Genomic DNA, 5,215 nt, shown 5'->3' with positions numbered 1-5,215 from the left:
AATGGCTATAACGTGTAACGGGGAATCAGGGTTCGATTTCCGGAGAGGGAGCCTGAGAAACGGCTAATACATCTAAGGAAGGCAGCAGGCACGCGAAATTACCCACTCCCGGCACGGGAGGTAGTGACGAAAATAACGATGAGTCTCATCCGAGGCCCGTAATCGAATGAGTACACTTTTAAATCTTAACGAAAGTATCCATTGGAGGGCAAGTCTGGTGCCAGTAGTCGCGGTAATTCCAGCCCAATAGCGAGTACAGTTGTTGCGGTTAAAAAGCTCGTAGTTGATCTCAGTTCCGACTGATCGTGCAATCGCCCGCGTTTACTGTCACGCCCGAACAGTTACCGCCTCGCACGGGATGCTCGTCGAGTGTCCTGAGGGTCGGAGAGTTTACTTTGAAAATTAGAGCGTTCAGAGCAGGCTATTTGAATGGCCCGAATGGTGATGCATGAATACGGAATAGGACCTCGGTTCATTTTGTTGGTTTTCGGAACCAGAGGTAATGACTAATCGGAAACAGGGCATTCAGACAGGACGCTTAGAGGTGAAATTCTGACCGCTGCAAGACTTAACTACTGCGAAAGCATTTGCCAAGGATGTTTTCATTAATCAAGAACGAAAGTTAGAGGTCTGAAGGCGATCAGATACCGCCCTAGTTCTAACCATAAACGATGCCAACTAGCGATCCGCCGGCGTTATTCCCATGACCCGGCGGGCAGCTTCCGGGAAACCAAAGTCTTTGGGTTCCGGGGAAGTATGGTTGCAAAGCTGAAACTTAAAGGAATTGACGGAAGGGCACCACCAGGAGTGGAGCCTGCGGCTTAATTTGACTCAACACGGGAAACCTCACCAGGCCCAGACACCGGAAGGATTGACAGATTGAGAGCTCTTTCTCGATTCGGTGGGTGGTGGTGCATACGTTCTTATTGGTGGAGCGACGGTCTGGTTAATTTCCGATAACGAACGAGACTCTGGCCTACTAAGTAGTCGACGGATCTCCAGAAATGGTGTCCAGTTCGCAACTTTTCTGAGAAGGGATAAGCGCAAATTTAGCCGCACGAGATTGAGCAATAACAGGTCTGTGATGCCCTTAGATGTTCTGGGCCGCACGCGCGCTACACTGAAGGGATCAACGAGTTTTCCCCCTCCGAGAGGAGCGGGTAACCTGTTCAAAGCCTTTCTTGATAGGAATTGGGGCTTGCAAATGTTTCCCATGAACGAGGAATTCCCAGTAAGTGCAAGTCATCAGCTTGCGCTGACTACGTCCCTGCCCTTTGTACACACCGCCCGTCGCTACTACCGATTGAATGATTTAGTGAGGCCTTCGGACTGGCGCTCTTGGATTGTCGGCCCCGTTGCCCGCGAGGGTTTTCTGGTGTCGTCGCCTCGAGCTGACGGAAAGATGTCCAAACTTGATCATTTAGAGGAAGTAAAAGTCGTACCAAGGTTTCCGTAGGTGAACCTGCGGAAGGATCATTAACAGAGAGAAAGAGAACGGGGCGCTCTTAAAACTACTACTACTCTCCTGATTTGGGCGGTCTCGGGCTCTGCTCTGGCAACTCCAGCAGCGAAAGAGGACAATCCCGGCCCCCGCACCAAAAATAGGTACCACCACGCTGTAGGTGGACCACACTCGGGCGAGAGCGCGAAGACCGGAGGAGGAGGACGGACGGGGCTTTGGACGGCTGCCCGTCCGTTCCTTACTACCGGCGAATAAGCCTCTTGACCCAAAAAGAGTGAAATTCATGTGTCAAAAAACAACAACAAGCCGTCCGGCCAAACCCAAACCACAAACTTGGGCTATGTCTGTCAAACCCTTTCATTGAGACTCGACCTGTGATGGTTAGTCGCAAAAAGACCAAATGGCAAATACACAACTCTTAACGGGGATCACTCGCCTGTGGGTCGATGAAGACCGCAGCAAACTGCGTCGGTATGAATCGCAAGAATACCAGATACACGACAAAGTTGAACGCATATTGCGGGCGGCGCAGCCATATGAGCTTGTCGCTGCCACCTTTCCACGAGGGTCGGAAATATACATCCATCGGGTTGCCAGCAGCCGCACGCTGACTGTCTCCGGCTAATGAGGGTGTCTGAACGAGCTTCCGCCTTGGGTTTAATCGCCCGCGCCTTGCGCGAGGCGCCCTAAAAAACAAGCAAGCCTATCACCAGCAAGTCCGGCGACTTGGCGCACCCACATTCAACCACAACAAAAGCGGCGCAGTTGTCGCCCGCAAATAACTGAGTGCGGCGTTTTTGGGCCTGCTGTCCACAGAGACACGAATGGCCGTCGGCCGCTCATGGCTGATGCTGCACATGTTCTAAGAGGCACTCCATCCCACGAAGAGGAAACGAAACCGGGTCGGATATCTTTAAGTAAGCCCCGCCGGAATTTCGTCTATCACCTCGAAAAGAGTGCTTGGCATGCATTGCAGTGGAACCTAAATTGATGAGTGCGCCTGGGCCCGCAGTCTACCATGTAGTGGTGCAGGCAGAGAGATGAGAATGCTTGGGTGACGCCGTGCTCTTCCTCACGCGCTCCTCCACCCTCTCCCACGGTCAGACGCGGTGTGGGCGTTCTCTTTGAGAGTTCGCCACGAGTCCACGTCTATCTCATGACTGGGAGGGAGGCAGGGGGAGTTTTCTCTAAACGCGTTAAAGACGGTGTTGCGCCTCATAACGGCGCTCGCCGGGATAGAGCACTAGTTCTGCAGCCGGAAAGGCCGCTCACGCCAATTAATACTGCGACTCTCGCTCTCTTTCTCCGGATAAACAAGTGCCACTGCTGTGGCATGCGGGAACGGGGAAAGAGGTCAAAGTTTAAGCGGCAAAGGTGCGGCCGAGTAAGGGCGGAACACGAGCGTATATGCATTAAAACTGTGTGTATATGACTCTGCGAGAGATGTTCTGCTGGAACACTTTTCCTATTGGCTATTTACCACTCAATGAGAAGGAACGGAGTCAGGGGTGGGAGTGCCGGCGCCATGGCCGCTGGTACCCCCGCGACAAGCCCTCAAACCTTCCTGCCTGGTAATGTCGGTGGTGAAGAAAGTCGGTGGCAGAGCGTCTTCCGCTTCGTGGTTGGGGAACTTGTTCCCCCTAAGGATGATGAGACCACGATCGACCTCGTAGTAGGAGAGAGCTACCCGCCAAATTTAAGCATATTAATAAGCGGAGGAAAAGAAACCAACAGGGATTCCCTTAGTAAGGGCGACTGAACCGGGAAAAGCCCAGCGCATAACCTCGATGTCGTCGGGCACGAGGGGTGTTGCGTTTCAGAGGGTCCAGCACGCCGTCCCATACCGCCTAAGTCAAGCTTGAAAGCGGCCACTGCCCATGGAGGGTGACAGGCCCGTATGGCGGCGCCCGTGAGGGTACAGTTGGGACGGTCGGAAAGGGCCTCTCTGTAGAGTCGGGTTGCTTGAAAGTGCAGCCCAAAGCAGGTGGTAAACTCCATCTAAGGCTAAATATGACCACGAGACCGATAGCGAACAAGTACCGTGAGGGAAAGTTGAAAAGAACTTTGAAGAGAGAGTTCAAGAGTACGTGAAACCGTTAAGAGCCAAACGGGTGGAAACTCGAAGGTCGAACTGAGGGGATTCAGCTCGTCGGCTGTCGGCTGGGTGGGGTGTTGTAATTGAGCGACCCCAAAATGTTTGGGCGCGCCCCCACTCACGCTGGCGTCGGCGGGCGTATTTCGCCTCGTAGTAGGTCACCGCGACCCGTTGCCGGGGACGTCGAAGGCTCCGGTCGGACTGGTATTCTCGCCGCCGACTCTCTCTCAGCCTGCTCAGGTGAGACCCAAGGCGACGGGGGGAATCACCGCAAAGTCTGCTGCCCGCGACGGTCGTCGAGAAGAGCTTGCGCTGCCGCTCGGGCGGCGGTTTTGCTCGCGGTGTGCAAAGGTCGGTGATCCACCCGACCTGTCTTGAAACACGGACCAAGGAGCTCCAACATGTGTGCAAGTCAATGGGCTCACTAAACCCAAAGGCGAAATGAAAAGTGACGGGCGCCCGGGGCAGCTGTAACAGGCTCCTCCGGGGTGCGTCTGGGCCGATCCTCTCGACCGGCTGCCTGCGGCCTCGCCCACGCCGCGACAAGCGGGTGAGATACTTTCCGTCTCTGGACGTTGGGTGTGGTGGAGGTCGTCAGGGCGATGGTCGAAGTTTAATTTCCCCTCATGGGAGTGGGGGGGCGCAGGCCCGGACTTGCCAAGACGCCGCGGTGCTGTCCGTCCCCGGAAGCGGGCCGTCGGTAAACGGCGGAGGCGCACCGGGGCAGGCTCGCGGGCAGTCGGCAAGTACCATGAGCATATATGTTGGGACCCGAAAGATGGTGAACTATGCCTGGCCAGGATGAAGCCAGAGGAAACTCTGGTGGAGGTCCGTAGCGATTCTGACGTGCAAATCGATCGCCGGAGCTGGGTATAGGGGCGAAAGACTAATCGAATCATCTAGTAGCTGGTTCCCTCCGAAGTTTCCCTCAGGATAGCTGGAACTCGCAGGGTGAATTTCATCCGGTAAAGCGAATGATTAGAGGTCTTGGGGACGAAACGTCCTCAACCTATTCTCAAACTTTAAATGGGTGAGATGCCGAGCTTGCTTGTAGGGATGAAGCTCCGGCGACTAATCTGAGTATCTAGTGGGCCACCTTTGGTAAGCAGAACTGGCGCTGTGGGATGAACCAAACGTCGAGTTAAGGGGCCTAAATGAATGCTCATTCAGATCCCATTGAAAGGCGTTGGTTGCTATAGACAGCAGGACGGTGGCCATGGAAGTTGGAATCCGCTAAGGAGTGTGTAATAACTCACCTGCCGAAGCAACTAGCCCTTAAAATGGTATGGCGCTCAAGCATTCTCCCGATACTCGACCGCCGGGCGCACTACCGGCCTCGCTCTCAAGGCGAGGTCTCGAAGCCCCGGTGAGTAGGAGGGTCGCAGTGGTGAGCGCGATGGCTGCGTGGGCTGGCCTGGAGCCGCCACTGGCAGACCCGGTGTAGTAGCAAATACTGAGAGACCTTGATGACTGAAGCGGAGAAGGGTTCCATGTGAACATCAGTTGACATGGTTAGTCGCCCTAAGCCCAGGGCTAAGGCTCTGATCCACGCTCGGAGGCAAATGCAACACGAAAGCAGAGGAGAAGAAGAAGAACAACTACAACTAAGTAGGGGTTCTATCCATTCATCTACTCCCGGTCTTATATAACACAGTCTA

The 5,215-nt window shown here is 54.5% G+C and overlaps 1 non-coding gene across 1 annotated transcript in view; it reads left to right on the top strand.

Moving 5' to 3' along the window:
- Positions 1 to 3,245: 3,245 nt before the first annotated feature.
- Positions 3,246 to 5,215, top strand: part of LOC121874034 — a gene marked incomplete at its 3' end in the record, with an annotated part of 4,470 nt that continues 2,500 nt past the window's right edge. Inside the window, exon 1 of the ribosomal RNA XR_006090336.1 lies at positions 3,246 to 5,215. This exon is cut by the window's right edge and continues 2,500 nt beyond it. This is a non-coding gene — a ribosomal RNA (large subunit ribosomal RNA).

This window comes from Homarus americanus, unplaced genomic scaffold (assembly GCF_018991925.1).
Source record: "Homarus americanus isolate GMGI-L3 unplaced genomic scaffold, GMGI_Hamer_2.0 scaffold26963, whole genome shotgun sequence".
Classification (NCBI taxonomy): Eukaryota; Metazoa; Arthropoda; class Malacostraca; order Decapoda; family Nephropidae; genus Homarus; species Homarus americanus.
Note: the sequence above shows the minus strand (reverse complement) of the source record. Positions and strands in the feature narration are given on the sequence as shown.